The 18089-nt window shown below is 42.1% G+C and overlaps 1 non-coding gene across 1 annotated transcript; it reads right to left on the bottom strand.

Annotated features, from left to right (window-relative positions):
• Positions 1 to 3918: 3918 nt before the first annotated feature.
• On the bottom strand, positions 3919 to 4067 carry LOC141421120 (small Cajal body-specific RNA 16). The gene has a single exon (XR_012445794.1).
• Positions 4068 to 18089: the final 14022 nt, after the last annotated feature.

The raw sequence follows: 18089 nt of genomic DNA, 5'->3' as shown, positions 1-18089 counted from the left end.
TGCTCAGCAAGCACAAGGCACTGAATTCAAACCCCAGTGACTGAAAAAACAAAAAAGGAGGATCAGATTAGCCAGAGCATCCCTGCAGGCATTGAGCCATCAATGCACACTGGATCCTGAGAGGAGTGCTTAGAATACAGAGAAACTCAGTGCCTGTTTTTAAGGAGCTCACAGGCTGGAGGAGGAGATGGACATGAACAGCAAACAGTGTGATCCGTGATCAAATGAAAGAGTGCAGAGTGCTGGATGGGAACTGACCCCTGGGCCTCTGAAGAACTGAGCATGGGCTTAATTTTGGAGACTCAGCCAGAGTTGGTCAAGTGGATGAAGTAGGGTGGGCGTTAGAAAGCAGAGGAATTTCAGAGCTATGGCATCTGTGGGAAATAGCAAGTGGTATCAGAGCCTCCCTCCCATGGGCAGGAGACAGATATAAGGAGGCTCTGGGGGACATCTGCTGAGTCACCTGGGGCCATCTTCCACTTCATGGCAATGCCAGTGGCCTTTCCAGCATTCTGCTACTCCGTTCTTTAAAAATCCCCTCTCAACAGCCTGTGATCCTGATGGCCCAATGCTACTATCTGCTGAGTAGCATTTCTGACTACTCCTTCTCGTTGTACCCATTTTCAATGTTCTGCCCTTCTGCTCATGTTGCAACCTCTCTTTTGGTATCTTAAGAACCTTCTGCTTCTCATTCTCATCTCTGTTGCTCTTCACATAGTGGTCTCAACTTTTACAACAAGATAAGTACTCTGCATGTATCTGGGAATGTGGCCTCAAAATCCCAGTGTGTCAGTTCTCCAGGCTGAGGCAGGAGGATTATGAGTTTGAAGCCAGCCTCTGATACATGGTGAGACCCTGTCTCAAAAAAGAAAAAAAAATCCTAGTGTGACAATTCCAGTAGAAAGACCTTTTCCCCATATTCATGTAGCAATCCTATGGGTTGCTAGGCAGGACAGGTCAAGTGTCAGTTGTCTGCTTCTGTGTTGCTTTTTTACCTTAAAGCTTCTCTTCTTTGTGTACTGGAAACCACTGCTGGCTGCAGTGAGCTTTGTAGTCTGTGCACCGGGAATTCTGGCACTTGCTACACCTCCCTCCCCATTTGTGCCCCAGAGGCAGCAAGCTTCCAAGCCTAGGGTGTCTCCCAAATGCATTGGGTAGTAGTGGGAGCAAGACATGCACTGAGCTTTGTACAAGGAGGAAAAGAACTGAGGGTTCAGACCTCTGTCTGCAGATCTCAGCAATCTCAGACCCCAGTTAACCCATGGGAGGGAGGGCACTGGAGGAATTGTGAGATCTGTGGGACATGAGTTCAGAGCCTGGAGTCCTATCTGGTAACAACCCCCATGCAGGCGGGAGGCAGAGGCTGAGCACTCCCTAAACATAGATTTGGAGCTCTGTTCCCAGAGATCCTTAGGCACTCGAGCTGGCTTCTCATCAGAGAGGATAATCAATGGGCCACAATGCCCATCACTGCCTGAGTTTCCCACAGCTTAAAGTTCTCAGTGGGTCCATATCAAGCCTTTCCCCTCTCAATGATCCCTCTTGTGTCTGTCTCCCACCCAGACACTGGCAGGGTATCCCCAGGTTCCCTGAGCTGTGATTGTTCCTTGTTTTCAGGTCCCCAGAGTAGCTCAGTCTCAAACAATAGGCCCCCTCTTGAGATGGCACCTGACTATAATACTCTTCCTTCTCCAATGTTCACCTGTCATGCCAGAATAGTCACTGTCACACCAAATCCCTGCACTGGGTTTAAGACTTTTGGGAATGTGTGTTTATGCTGTGGCTAGGACTGTCAGTTTGTTGCATGGGCCACCTGGATTACCTTACTTGCTTGTCATGTGGCTTCTACTTCCACGCCCAGTGGGGAGACAGGGTTGGAGTGGCAGACTGTTTCGTGCTTTTCTCTGTCACCTTTCTTATTCTCCATGTTTTTCAGGTATCCTGTCACCTCATTCATGACTCCCAATGTCTTCCTCTCTCTCTTCAGAATATTATCTCTCCTTTGTTACTCTGATTCTTCTAGTTCACAGACTCAAATGGAGAAAGCTTCTAATCTACCACCTTGCCCCACCTATCCACAATATCTTGATTACTGTAGCTTTAGAGGATAGTCTTGCCATCTGGTAGTGTCAGTCTCCCACCTTTCTTCTTCTCCTTGTGCTCCTCCTCCTCCTCCTCTTTCTCCTTCTTCTTCAGTTTATGTTGACTATTCTGGATTTTGGCTTTTCATATAAACTTTAGAATTAGTTTATCAATGGCTACAAAATAGTTTCCTGAGATTCTTGCACCTAGTTAGGAAGAATTGACATCTTAATAATATTGAGTCTTCCATGAATATCTACTTATTTATATAAATCCAAACTTAAACATATCAAACAATGAAGGGAATTTATTGCTCACATAATAGATGTTCAAGATAACAGTCTTGAGACATAATTTCATAAGAAGCTCAGGATTTTATGCTATGGACTGGTGATAGTTCTTACAGACAGTGTTAAATGGCATTATTTGCATGTTAGAGTCTTTGTTCTGTGCCTGCCTCAAGGTAGATTCGTGAGGAAGCTGTGATAGAGTCATGTAAAGACATCTTGAGGGCTTTGAGCTTGACCGTGGCTGTGCCAGTGGCAGGCAGGATAGGAAGGGGAGGGCAGACTTAAGACATGTTTAGGAATTAGAAAATGATAACAAAAGAAATTTAGGATGATTTTCTTGTTTTTCCACCTGATAATCTCATAATCATGGAATAAAGAATGCTAGTAATACTGGACTGCTGGTCCTGAGTTCATGCCTGAGCAAAGTCGATGACTGAAGACACCAGACCAGTAGTTAAGAGTAAAGCAAGCACAAAGTTTATTGAAAGGACAGCAAAGCTCCCACATGCTCGGGAGGAGTGTAGAGAAAGATAAGCCATGGAATGGCTGAAGTCTAGGAGATGATATAGGGCTTTGACTGACTTAGGTCCACCTATTCAACCTTGAAATTCAGTTTGTGATTAGATGTCGTCTAGTTGACTTCCTGCTGAACCCAACCACCTAGTCATCCCTATCCTTATCGAACAGGACATTCCAGGAGGGTCCTATCTGCTAGTTCTGGCCATAAGGCCCACCACTTAAACTTTATAGCCACCTTTTGTTACTTATCTTGGTGAGAGGTTTGCTGTTTCACTTTTCTGAGGAGCCTGCTTCTCATGTCTCTTTAGATGTTTGTTTTCAAAGATGCTTGCCCACCTTCCTTATCTAAGATAAAGGCAACCGCATTGACATGAGTCTGCTTCTAGTGTCTCCTGAGATGTTTACTTTTTAAAGATGCCTTCTTGTCTCCCTTATTTAAGATAAAGTCACTTCTGTTTGCTCCCCTCACACTAGAAAATGTGATTGGAGGCACAGTGGGGCACAGTTATCGGAATATTTTAGATGTATTGGATTTGGGATGTTTTGAAGTCAACCTAGAATAAATGTCAAGTAGGAAAATGTATTTAAGGGTGTCTTATCATTAGGTTGAGGGCAGAAAGAAAGACATATCATGCTACAGGGAAAAATTAAAACCAAAACCAGAATTACAGCAGACTAAGCTTTCAATAAAAAATTGAACACTAACTTTTGCAAAGCATATCTATTATTTATTTGTTAAGTCAATCATTAAGTAAACTAGTTATAGTTCTGATTCCTTTGTATGGTTCAATCTCAATTAATTCTTGTTGTGATTTTAATGCTTCAATTTGATTAACCATTCTATGTATGAATTTACATAGATCTCTGGTTACATTATGCTGAAAATTCACAATACCAATCAATATTCACACAGAAAAATCCAAGATGAATAGCATCTTTCTCCAATGATCTTTTAATAAGACTTCCTCCTCTGTTAATAAAGGAGTAAATTTTGCTAGTAAGCAAAGCCAGAAGGCTATTCTTTTTGTCCTGTTTGCAGTATCATGTAGGATCATCAAACTACTGAAAGAACCTCACACCTGTTACTGCAAATTCAAATCCCAGGAAAGACTTCCCTGGAAATTTACTTTAGGTCAAGGTCAGGCTGCCTGGATGAAGGCTAAATTTAAAGACTTCATGAGAATAATTCATTCAACATGGACATTATGCATTAGTTTTCCAATGCTGCTAGCAAATTACAAATTACTACAAGTTAGTTAGAGGGAGCTTTCTCTCACTCTATTACTACTGAATCTAACTGGGGGCAACTGGAGATGCAGAAAGGACAAAAGATAGAAGACAGACATGCAGAAAGTTGGGACCAGGTGTGCTGGGTGCTCGGATGAAGACACACAACAGCCTCATTACTTCTTTTCTTTAATAACTCTTCCTTTACTTTACTTCCTTTCTATTCTTTAAACCCTTACTTTTAAAGTCTTTCTTTAAAACCTTGCTTCTTTTCTGTTCTTTAAAGTCTCTTTCCTTAGACTCTCTCTGTCCATGTTTTCTTTAATCTCTCTTAAAGTCTTGGCCCTCAGATGTGCACTGTCCCATGTTTCCTCTAATCCCTAGCATAACTCAGCAGCAGTAGCAGCTTCACAAGCAGGCCATAGCCACCCAATCAAAATCCCCCATCAAAAACCTCACATCCTCCTTCAGTCTTCAGTGAGTCTTTTATATCCAGTGGTAAACAAAGAGGTGGAACAACAGTTCTCAGGGAGGGGCATGACCTTGTAACAAGAGAAACCTGCATTCTACTTCTCTGAACTTAAACAACTTAGGAAAAGCAGCTGTGCTGCATTTTGCACTCTTCTGTGGCTGGGGCTGTGCCAAACTCAGTCTATAGATCATTGAGCACAACTGGGCTTATATCAAGTTCTCCTAGGCATCTCATAATCTGCTCGCCTTGGTTATCTAGAACAGTTAGTGACTTAGAATAATGAAAACTTACTATCTTATAGGTCTAGAAGTCAAAAGTCTGAAAACCAGTGTCATCTGGACTATGTGCCTTCTGGGGGCTCTAAGGGAGAATCTATTTTCTTAGCTTTTCCAACTTCTAAAGGCTGCTTACATTCCTTGGTTATGGCCCCTGTCTCATAACTCTGACTATTGCTTCTGTCTTCACATATCTTATTCTGACTCTTCTTTCTTCTTTCACTTATAGTAACAGATTACATTGGGCCCCCCAGGATAATCCAGAATACTCTTCCTGTCTCAAGGTCAGTTGGTTAGCAAACTTCATTCTGTCTGTTCCCTCAATTTCCCAGTGCCACATAACACAATTCTTAATGGGTTCTGGGATTAGGATATGAACATCCTTGGAGGTCATGATTCTTCCTATGGTTGTGGACCTACATTAACCATGACAGATTTAATGACACTTCTATCCTTGTCTCAGTGGTTTTTGTCAGGCTGGGCACTTGAAATTGGTGAAATGATCCACATCTGGGATGAAGTAAAGGTTGCTGGATGGTGGAGCTGTAAAGGTATGTAGAACCTGACCTTGCTCAGCCATTTTAGGACATGTACATACTATTTTATAACCAGAGAAAACAGGAGATTGTAGATAAAGAAATGGAAACCAGAGATACAGAAACAAGCTGTGCAATGACTTTAAACCATTGGATATGGCCAGGGGCCCTTTGTTTCCTATTTTCAAAAGTCCATGCAAATGCCTATCACATCCTTAGAAGAAGGACCTTGAGGGAATTGCAATTCTTTGAAATTATGTGTTCCTTAGCTCAGAGATACCCATGAGAAGCAATTAATCATTCAGTACTGAGCTGGATATAAGAGAATAGTTAAAACTTGGGTTTAAATTTAGTCTCATATTTTCTGTCTAGGATATCTTTCCTATCAATAAATTAAAGAGAAATATAACCAAGGAAGAAAACTTTCTTGGTGCTGCATGAATTTCCCTGGAGACAAAAGAAATATCTGCCTCCAAGTTGGTGTGGTGCTGACAGCCCAGAAAATGACTAGGTTAAGTCAAGCTTAACTAAGTGAATGAGTTTTTTTTTTATTCATATGTGCATACAATGCTTGGGTCATTTCTCCCCCTCTGCCCCCACCCCCTCCCTTACCACCTACCCTGCCCCCTCCCTCTCCCCCCAACCCCCTTGATACCCGGCAGAAACTATTTTGCCCTTATCTCTAATTTTGTTGTAGAGAGAGAATAAGCAATAATAGGAAGGAACAAGGGTTTTTGCTGGTTGAGATAAGGATAGCTATACAGGGCATTGACTCACATTGATTTCCTGTGTGTGGGTGTTACCTTCTAGGTTAATTCTTTTTGATCTAACCTTTTCTCTAGTTCCTGGTCCCCTTCTCCTATTGGCCTCAGTTGCTTTTAAGGTATCTGCTTTAGTTTCTCTGCATTGAGGGCAACAAATGCTAGCTAATTTTTAGGTGTCTTACCTATCCTCATATCTCCCTTGTGTGCACTTGCTTTTATCTTGTGATCAAAGTTCAATCCCTTTGTTGTGTTTGCCCTTGATCTAATGTCCGCATATGAGGGAGAACATACGATTTTTGGTCTTTTGGGCCAGGCTGACCTCACTCAGAATGATGTTCTCCAATTCCATCCAATTCCATCCATTTACCAGTGAATGATAACATTTCATTCTTCTTCATGGCTGCATAAAATTCCTTTGTGTATAGATACCACATTTTCTTGATCCATTTGTCAGTAGTGGGGCATCTTGGCTGTTTCCATAACTTGGCTATTGTGAATAGTGCTGCAATAAACATGGGTGTGCAGATGCCTCTGGAGTAACCTGTGTCACAGTCTTTTGGGTATATCCCCAAGAGTGGTATTGCTGGATCAAATGGTAGATCAATGTCTAGCTTTTTAAGTAGCCTCCAAATTTTTTTCCAGAGTGGTTGTACTAGTTTACATTCCCACCAACAGTGTAGGAAGGTTCCTTTTTCCCTGCATCCTCACCAACACCTGTTGTTGGCGGTGTTGCTAATGATGGCTATTCTAACAGGGGCGAGGTGGAATCTTAGTGTGGTTTTAATTTGCATTTCCTTTATTTCTAGAGATGGTGAGCATTTTTTCATGTGTTTTCTGGCCATTTGAATTTCTTCTTTTGAGAAAGTTCTGTTTAGTTCACTTGCCCATTTCTTTATTGGCTTAAGTGAATGAGTTTTATTTGAAGTTGTTTACACAGTGACAGACAACTCTTGGGCACTGCTTCACCAAAGTCCCATCACCCAGAATATGTCAGCATTTCCTTTTTTATTGATAAATAGTATTCAATAGTATATATAATTACATTTTGTTTGTTCATTTATTAAAATAATTGAGGCAGGCTAGGAAATAGGGAAAGAAGCTGTGGGACTTGCAGGCACCATAAGGCTTTTCCCAGTGCATTTCATGTTAGGCCCCTCCTCTCTCAACCCAATGCTATCCTTCACATTTGTAAATTTCTTTTTAATTATAAAATATTAGCAGTTGCAGAGCCCTTTTCAATTGTAAATCCTCTGCCATTGCAAGACAGGAAGCCTTGAGGAAATTCTACCCAGCCCTCTATTACCTCTCATGTAGATGCTTAATTTTCTTTAAAGGAGTCATGGGTACACTGACTCAAGGCTCAATCTCTGCTGGCTCACACCGCTGAGACTGATGAATGAAATTCAGCATTTAAGAGCAGGAAAATGCTGGCTTATCTTTTGACTCTTCTCTGAGGGTTGCATAAGTAGAAGGTCTTTGTTGAGAAGATAACAATTCAGTACACCTAGCAACAAAGCTTGACAATATTCAGCTTCTTATGCCTGGAATGTTCCCTCAGCCTGTGTAAAATAACAATTATGCCTCTTTATGTGTTTCTAGGGTATGCAAAAGTCCTAAAGTATTTGGGCCAACTCTTATTTTCTTTGCTTCCTTATTGAATATCTAATATATACCTAGGTCATTTGTTTACATTGTCTAATACAATACTTGCACTGCCCTTATAAAAGTTACTGTTGTTCTTTTTTTACAGATGAGGGGATAAACCTCAAAGAGATTAATTTATTTGTCCATAAGCAACTTGGGTAATAAATTTGTAGTCTCAAGTATTGCTGTTATGTGAACCCTGACGAACTGAATTTTTGCATTAATTATTATTAGTCAAGAATTACTACCTGTATTTGATACCCACACTTGTGATTTGCAAACAAGCCTTTCTATGTAACAAAGCTTTGTCACCTGTGACTTCCTGCACTACTGTCATCTATTGTTTCTCATTCAAAGGATGTGGAAAAAATCAGCTATCCTCTCTCTGTCTTCCACTTTCCCCATTTCCCTCCTTTTTGTCTTCTGAACTTCCAGAATATATCACAGAAGAAAATAGTAAGGAAACAAATAGTTCCAAATAAAAATTGTTCTCTTAAAGAGCAAAAACCACTATTCAAAATTACTTCAGCATTCAAAGAAGCAGAAAATCTGAATAGCCACTTGTAAATTGTGTCCTCCGGAGAAAATGAATTCTAGAAGAGAAAGGAAGGCACTGTTGTGAAACAAAGGCACTGCAAGCTTCCAGAGTCAACTGGGATCTTACCCTAGCAAAGTTATTAAAGTCAATTTCATCAAATCATTTACACCAGCTCTGAAGGTTTTTCTTGTGTGTGTGCTTGGTTTTTTTGTTTGTTTGTTCATTTTTGTTTTTAGAGAGGCTTGCTATGTACCCTAGGCTTCCTGGAACTCTCTATATAGGCCAGACTTGTTTCAAACTCATAATCTTCCTGCCTCAGCCTCTGTAGTGCTATAATTACAAATGTGTACCATCAGGCCTGGCATATTATTAGGAGTATATTTTTATTAGCACATACTGTTGGCAATAATGGTGCTGATAGGTTTCAGTTCTTACTGCACCCTTAAGCGTCTGTTTTCCAGGGTCACGGTCCTGCCTCTCAGGGTCACAGTCCTGCCTCAAGTCTAGCTTGAATCCTCCTTCTGCCCCAACCTCCAATCAGCATGAACCATAAGATCCTAACCAATCAGATCATGCTGAGTCCCACTGAGGGGTATTTAAGCCCCTGCCCCTCTCTCCCTCTTTCTCTTGGCTCTCTGCTCTTTCCCTCTCCCACCCAGCAATAAAGAATCTCTTGGCCAGATCACTCCTCTCCACGTGGTCATTTTGGGGCCCACATTTCCTTACATTTGGAGGTAGCCATGTCTGTATTTATGGCTATGTCTGTATGTCCGGGATCTTACTAACAGGAGAGAAAAAGATAAGAGACACCATGGCCTCATTGCTGCTCTCAGAGAGGGCCCCACCTGACTGGGGCCTGAATCCTGAACTTGCTACCATGGTGGGCAGGAGGGGCACTTCTGCAGAGAATGCTTAAGGGGGGACAGCCTGGGAGACAGCCCCGCCCCCAACCGGGACCCTGCCCTCTGCAAGGGTACCCACTGGAGGTCTAAGTCGTGTCCCCCCCCCCACCGTCACCAGATGGAAGGTGAAGTGCCACCTCCTATAGATTGAAGATTGATAGGTCCAAGCCTCCTGTTCACACTCCACTTCTTGGCATCAATGTTGAGGAGCCATAATGGCAGGGGGAAAAAAAGGCCATTTTCTTCCTAGACAGTGGAGCCCGTTTCTCTGTTTTACCTTTTTCTCCAGGTCCCCGGTCCAATGACAAAAGTTATCGTTCGGGCAAATCTGGCTAGCCCCTAGAGCGCTAGTTTACCTGGCCTCTGGCCTGCTCTTGGGGAGACCTCCTCTTCTGTCACTCTTTCCCCATTGTACCTGAAACTCCAGTGTCCCTGCTGGGACGGGATTTAATATCTCAATTAAAGTTCAAATTCTCCTCCCCCAGGCAGCTATCTCTGCTGCCCCCTCCTTCAGGAACAAAGAAGATTCCACAGTGTGGACTGATGAGATGAGTGTAGGGTGAGCCAGGACGGCCCTCCCTATTCAAATAAAACTCAAAAACCCCTCACAGTTTCTACACCTAAAACAATATCCCCTCAAGCCTGAGGGATGATGAGGCCTTTTGCCTATCATAAATTCCTTAAAACAACAAGGGCTACTAGTTAGTTGTTCCAGCCCCTATAATAAATTTAAAATTCTTATAAAGTTAATTTTAAAACACGATTTACAAAGTAAACAACTGGAAAGGATATAGATAGGTAATAAGTGCATTTTTGAGAAGTTAAAGGAAAAAGGAATGGGTTTTTTGGATGAGAAAGGATTTTGTAAAGAAGGGTTTGTCCTAAAGATTGTTTCAAATTGGAAAGCTGAAGACAAACCATCAAAGGGTTTAGTATGTTGTATGAAGGTCTGAGTAAGTTTAAAAGTGTATAATAAAAAACTTCGATGTGTGATAAAGTTAAAGTTGAATATAATCTAAGAGTTGCCTAAAAGATTTTGAGTCATGTCAAACTAAATCAAATCCTCTGTCTATGAAATAACAAGGTTATCTTAATATTGTTCTGCTCTGAGTAACATCTGCAAAAAAAGTTACAGAGAAGGATTTTATCAAAGAAATTATTTGTGTTTTCTGCTGATCTTGTCAAGCTTTAAGTACTACTAACTCAGAGTTCATTTACATATTTGCTTATGTGTCTTAAATGACCACCTTGTAACAGTGTTATGTTATACTTTATCTAAATATGGTACGAACATTTAAAAGGTTAAAAGTGTCAATTTATATAAAATAATGAGCTAAAGCTCTCTTTTATCCAAGAGTGTTACATTTAAATCCTGACAGTCCCTGCCTCCCACAGGTCACCTACCTAGGTGTGGCCTTAAAGGGACAGACTCACTCACTGAGTCATAAATGCATCAACCCAATCTTCTGTTTCCCAACCCCCATACCATAAGACAACTTACAGATTTCCTGGCAGTTATAGGATTTTGCAGAATTTAGATCCCTAGGTATGTAGTCCCTGAACAGACACCTTTTTATGCTCCTCCTAATATTCCTATTTGGGTATTAGATAATGTATGGCCACCCATTTCTCTTAGAAAACTTGCCTCCAACAGACTCTGCTCCTCTGGCTGACTACCTGCCTTCTCAGGGAACTTCTCAGAGAGCATGCAAACCAGATCCTGCTCCACCCTATAACAATTTCTGTTAAACCAGGGCATCTTGTTCTCCTAAAGGATCTTCTACCCTCTCCATTGGGACTTCGGTGGACCAGCCCTCATCTGGTCATTCTCATGACACCCACTGCTGTCAAGCTCAATGGGTTCCCCCAATGGCGGCACCTCTCAAGAAACAATTAGAAAATGGAGAAGGGAATTGGAGGAGTCTTGAAATTCTCTACGGAACAACATTTCACAGTGGTTCTCCTGGCCAATGCCCATCCTAATTCCTATGTCCTTGCTCTCCTATTCTAAAGCTTCCTCCCTTGTGTCACACTGCATGTCTGCTCTTGCTAATCAGAAATTTAACCAGTTGTACCTCCAGGGATACCAACCTCTCCAAAACGCGAGGATAGCCGGCTGATACCCACCATGCGGAGGTTGGAGGATTGGCTTGAGACTCTTTACGATCTATGGCTACAAGGGACCTTCATCAACTTCAGGGAAGAGGAAATCTTCATTTTTGGAGCCTGGGTGTACGCCATTATGAGGCTCAGCACCCCAACATTGTTTGCCAACTAACCTTGCCTTCCCCTACGCCGCCCCTTTCCAGCTCGAAGAAGCCAGAGCGAACACAACGCCCCCCTTCCTTAACAAACAAAAAAGGGAGGAATGTTGGCAATAATGGTGCGATAGGTTTCAGTTTTTACTGTACCCTTAAGCTTTTGTTTTCCAGGGTCACGGTCCTGCCTCAAGTCTAGCTTGAATTCTCCTTCTGCCCCAACCTCCAATCAGCATGAACCATAAGATCCTAACCAACCAGATCATGCTAAATCCCACTGAGGGGTATTTAAGCCCCTGCCCCCCTCTCTCCCTCTTTCTCTTGGCTCTCTGCTCTTTCCCTCTCCCACCCGGCAATAAAGAATCTCTTGGCCAGATCACTCCTCTCCACGTGGTCATTTTGGGGCCCACATTATCACCTTCTCCTTTCCCTCTTCCATCCCTAATAATCTCCAATTCACTTTCATGTCCTTTTCCCATAGATTCTACATATGAGAGAAAACATGCAATACTTGTCTTTGTGAGACTGACTTTTTTTCATTTAACATGAAGATCTATAATTCCATCCATTTTTCTGCAGATGACAAATTTATTCTTCTTTATGTCTAAATAAAACTCCATTGCGTGTATATATACAACATTTCCTTTATCTGTTCATCTGTTGATGGGCACCTAAGCTTTCTTCCATAGTTTGGCAATTGTGAATAGGGCTGTGATAAACATGGGCATGCAGATATCTCTATAGTAAGGTGACTTTGAGTCTTCTGGGCATATACCCAGAAATGGTATGGCTAGATCACATGGGAATTCTAATTTTAATTTTTTGAGGAACCTCCATAACAATTTCCCTAGTGGTTGAACTAATTTACATTCCCACCTGCAGTGCATAAGGGTTCCTTTTTCCCACCTCACACCAGCCATTTCATCATCACCAACATTTGTTGTTTTTTTTATTTTCTTGATCATCCATTCTGACTGGGGTGAGATGGAATCTCATTGTAATTTTGAGTTGTATTTCTCTGATGACTGAAGATATTGAACGTTTTCCCCATTTTCCATGTATTTACTGGCCATTTGAATTTTTTCATTGGAAAATTGTTCACTTCATTTGCCCATTTATTGTTTGGATTTTGCTCTCTCATTAGTTAATTTTTTGAGTTCTTTATACATTCTAATTATTCCCTGTTAGATGAATATATGGCATAGATCTTTCCCATTCTATATGCTTTCTTTATTCTGTTGATTTTGTTGTTGTTGTTGCTCAGAAGCTTTTTAATTTGATGCTATTCCATTTGTCAATTCTTGCTCTTATTTCTCGAACTATAAGAGTCCTTTCCAGAAAAGCATTGCCTATGACTACATCTTCAAATATTTTCCCTATGTTTTCCATAGTATTTTAAAAATTTCAGGTCTTACATTCTATTTTGGACTTATTTTTGTACATTGTGAGAGATAGAGATCTAATTTCAGTCTTCCACATGTGGACATCCAGAAGTTTACCCAGCACCATTTCTTAAATAGGTTGTCTTTTTTCCAATGTATGTTTTTGACACCTTTGTCAAAAATCACATGGCTGTATTTCTGCGAAGAATGTAATTGAAATTTTGATGGGTATTGCTTTGCCATGAACATGGGAGGTCTTTCAATCTTCCAATGTCATCTACAATTTCTTTCTTCTATGTTAAATTTATTGTTTTATTATAGAATTCTTTGATATCTTTGATTAAGTTTGTGCCTAGGTATTTTTTTTAAGGCTATTGTGAATGAGATTGTTTTCCATACTTCTTTTTCAGAGAGTTTGGTATTTGTGTATGGAAAAGCCACTGAGTTTTATAAGTTGATTTTGTATCCTGTTACTTTGCTGAGAGTGTTTATTGGATCTAAGAGTCTTCTGGTGGTGTGTTTAGTGTCTTTTAAATATAGCATCATATCATCTGTAAACAGGGATAATGTGATTTCTTCATTTTCTATTCATATCAACCCTTGTGTTTCTTTCTCTTGCCTTATTGCTCTGGCTAAGATTTCAAGGCCCTCCAGAATCTCAGTTCTGCAAGACTGTTCTCAGGAGTCTGAGAGAGCTTTTGACACCCTGGCCTCATTTGGACCATGCATGATTTTTATTTCAATTTAAAATTTTCATAATCTCCATAGACATGACATGACTATAGCCTTTAGTGATGACAAACTGTCACTTCAAGAGCAGGCATCCATCTGTGGTGTCTAAATTAAAATGGGACAATATAGAAGCACAGAATGGGAGGAGATGGCAGCATAGCTGGCCTAAGGCAGGAAAAAGGAGACAAAGAGATCGACAGAGGCAGAGTTTCCCAAGCATGGGTCAACCAGGAGGAGTGGATCCCAAGGTTTCCACCATGCAATGCAGTTTCTAGACTTACCTCCTGCCACACCCTACTACTCCTGCCTAGCACATTAGCACATTCCCCAGACTGCATCCCATCTGGGCCTTTGTACTAGCTGGGCCTTCCCTCTACTCACCAGCTGGCCATTTTCCTCACTCTTCCAGACTCAGCTCTTCTGGGGAATGTACTCCTGCTCCTGCTTGTCCACTGACCCTGTCCCACCCCAATACACTCATCCCTCTCTACTTACCTCAGCTCATTGGAATTTCTTCAGTCAGCCAATCTCCTTGGGACATGCCCTGCTCTTCAGGGACATCATCAGAGGTGGGCTGACCTAGCCCATCTAAGCCTCGGCATGACCTTGGTCAAGACCCTTATCTCTTTGGAGCCTCAGTTTCTCCTTACAAATGAATACAGTATGTTCCTTCTCCCCTCCACAACAGATGATTTAGGTTGGGCATTGACCCTGGCTTATGGCCCTCAGTTACTCTATGACATGCTGTGGCTGTTGGTGGTGATCATGGAATCTGGGTCCCTACTGTGACAGGGGTTGGTAGACCACCTCAATGGGAAGGAAGAAAGGTAGGCAGTTAGAGGAAAACGTTGGAGGAAATGAGGACTAGTGAGTCTATCCCACTAGTTCTCCTTGGTGACACTGCCCAGCTGTGGTTTTCCTCAGTTCTGCCTAGTACTGCACACCAGACCTCACCCACCCACAGCCTTCTGAAATGTTGACTTTGGGGCCTCTGAAAAGGATGGCAAGAGACTGCCCTACAGAGGAACCTCACTAGGCTGATTGGGGCTGCATACTCCACCTGGCTAATTGCCTTGGGACAAGTGGGCCAGTCTGACTAGTCCTCGTGTCCAAGATGACAGAAGTGACATCACATGCCTGCCTCATACCATAAGGTGGACCATTTCCCCCCCCAAAAAAAGGACAGACAAGGGATCGGGGGACTTGTCCCAGGAAAAACAGTCTGACATTTCCTCCAGGTGGGATGGAAGAGCTTCTCATCTCCAGGCAGCTTTGGGCATCCTTTCAGCTCACCTTGTCTCTGCATAGGATGTTTTGGAAGGCCAGCAGGGAGCCAGATGCCCTCTTAGCTACATGCCATCTCATGTGGAGCACTTTGCATCCCCTTCCTGTTGCCCTGAATGGATGACCCGGGGCCAGGCATGCTGGATGTTCCCAGCAGTGTGAATTCCTGTGTGGCTATTTCTGCAGATGTTTGAGTCCATACTTGGCCAATCCCCCACACCATGACATCAGGATCCACAGAGCCCAAGGTTCTCTTGCTCTCTACTTAAAATGTAGGGAGACATATGAAATGTACTCTCTTAGTGACTTTGAAATATACAAATATTATTCTTGACTATGGTAACCTTGCCATACAACAGATCTCCAAGTTGATCCCTCCTGTCTGAAACTTTGTTTCATTTGTTGAACTCCCCTTTCTCTCCCTCTCTTCATCTCCCACCCTCCCCAGGCTATGGAAATCATCAGTCTACTGTCTACTTCAATTTTTTTAGTTTTCATATAAGTGGAATTCAGCAGGATTTGTCTTTCTGAGGTGACAGATATGTTAAGTAAAATGATTTAATCATCCTGCATACATATTTTTAAACTTTGCATTACACACCATAAATGTATACAAATCTGATTTGTCAATTGAAATGACATTAATAAAGGCATAGATAAAATAAAATGCAGGAGCACAGCTGGCCTGTACCACCTACTTGGTGTTGTGTCTGTCTCTGCTGGCCACCTCTTTCATTGGGCCACTTTGTTCCTGAATCTTGGGTGTGTATTTTGGGCTGGCAGGCAGCAACATAGTCTTAGAATACCAGTGTCAATACTCCTAGTCACTTTCTTCCAGCCATGGATCTTGCCACAGGTAACACCACTGAGTTGCCCCTTGGGGAGGGAATTTTTTTTCTGACGATGTACCATGGCAGGAGACTTGCTGCTCTCTGTGTTGTGGGCAGAGGCTGTGGTCACATCATGGAGTTGCCCTGTGGGGAAGGAGTTTTCTTCTGATGATGTATCCTGGGAGGACTCACTGCTGTCTGTCTCCCAATCAGTGCTGATCATGCAGGAGGAGCAGGGGCAGCCAAAGGACCACAATGGGGAATGAATGGGAGCCCTCACCTGCAGACTGCTGAGGGAAATGGCAGGCATAATGACTCCTCTGCCACCCTTCCTCCCTTACTGCTTATGATCTTCAGGCAGCAGATGTTTAGAGGGTAAGAGAGTAAATGGGTGAAGGACAAGCTCACTGGATTTCCTCTTTGGGGGGTGAGTGGGCTTAACTTGGGTGGTGGAGCTGTTCCTGGGTTGCAGCTGGGTTGTCTGGTATGAGATGCATGACCATTCCCACAAGGAATTTTTTATTTGTCAAAGATTCCTAGATCTCTTATAGGTTAAAACTCCAGGCAGACATGATTATTATAATTCTGAGGTTTGCATGGTTTGTGGAGTGTCTTGCTAGAGTGACTCACCAAACATTTCTCACCTTGACTGAGCCACAGATGTCCCATGATGTGCTCTAACAAGGGCCTCTTCCTGGGCTAGATGGCTAGTAATTACCTGATGATGCTCTGCAGTTATGTTATACCTTGCATGCAGGACCTGCTGCTCCATCTGTGAAGAGGTGGATCCATGAAATAGGAGGGAGCCTGTGACGGGCATGCAAAAAGACACCCAGACTCTAGACACCAACCACAGAGCCATCATATACTTCACCCTGGAGGAGTTCTAGGGGCACAAAACAGAAGTATGCCCCAGAAAATGTCTGCCTGGATATAAACTTGGTACTCTACCCCCAAATCGCTGACCTTGATATTGTCTCCCCCATCTACCATGACGTTTTCTGGCTTGAGATCTCTGTGTGTAATGCCCTTCTCATGACAGTAGCACAGGGCACATGTAATCTGTAGGAACAACTTCTGAGCCCCCTCTTCTTACAGGTGGCCCTCCTCCTCCTCCAAGACAGTCCAACAGTCTCCTCCACTAACATACTCTAGGATGAGGGAGATGTTTTCAGTGGTTTCAATGATATGAAACAGTTTGATCACATTTGGGTGGCCCAAACTCCTCACAATGTCTACTTCAGATGTAATTAGGGGGTTTTTCTGTTCTCTCTTTGGCAGAACTTTCTTGGCCACCTGGTCTTCATGAGTATGTGACAGGCCAGCTTTATTTTAGTATAGCTGCCTTGCTTGACCAATGGTCTTGAGGACTTTATAATAATCAGTGAGGTTCTCCTCATCAGAGGAGGTGTCCTTGAGGTCCTGCCACAAAGTTGCCTCCTCACATCTTTCACTAGACATCTTCAGCAGCAACACCAACTAACAATGCTAGATAAACAAAAGAATTAAAAGTGGTTTTAAGAGGGAAGTCAATAACTTAAAAACTTACATTAAAAGCCATAGAGATTTCAAATAACCTAATTTTTATGTACCTTAAAGTCTTAGGGGAAAAAAAAACTAAACTCAAAAGCAGAAGGAAAGAAATAATAAAGATCAGAACTGAAATAAATGAAATGGAAACCTAAAAAATATAAAAGATCAATGAAACAAAGAGTTGGATGTTTGAAAGGATAAACAAAATTGACAAACACTTAACCAAACCAACCAGAGGAAAGAGAAGAAACAATTAATACAATTACAGTCAAAGAGGATATTACAACTGCAATCAAGAGCATTATTAGGGAATATTTTGAAAATTTACACTCCAATAAGTTGGAAAATTTAGAAATAGATACATCTCTGGACACATATGACCTATCAAAATTGAACCAAGAAGATATAAAAAACCTAGACAGGTCAATAATAAGCAGCAAGATTGAAAGAGTAATGAAGTCTTCCAACAAAGAAAAGCCCAAGACTAGATTGAATCCAAGTGACCATGGCTCATTCCTATAATGCTAGTTTCTTAGGAGGCTGAGATCAGGAGGATTATGGTTCCAGGCCATTCTGGGCAAATAGTTCATGAGAACCCCATCTCCAAAATAACCACAGCAAAATGGACTGGAGGTGTGACTCCAGCAGTAGAGCACCTGCTTTGCAAGAGTGAAGCCCTGAGTTCAAACTGAAGTCCCAACCTCCTCACCCCAAGAATCCACTGCTGCATTCCACCAGTCCTTTAAAGAAGAACTAACACCAATACTCCTCAAATCGTTCCATAAAGTAAAAAGGGAAGGAACACTTCCAGACTCATTCTA

The sequence above is a fragment of the Castor canadensis genome, chromosome 2 (genome assembly GCF_047511655.1).
Source record: "Castor canadensis chromosome 2, mCasCan1.hap1v2, whole genome shotgun sequence".
In the NCBI taxonomy this organism is placed as follows: domain Eukaryota; kingdom Metazoa; phylum Chordata; class Mammalia; order Rodentia; family Castoridae; genus Castor; species Castor canadensis.
Note: the sequence above shows the minus strand (reverse complement) of the source record. Positions and strands in the feature narration are given on the sequence as shown.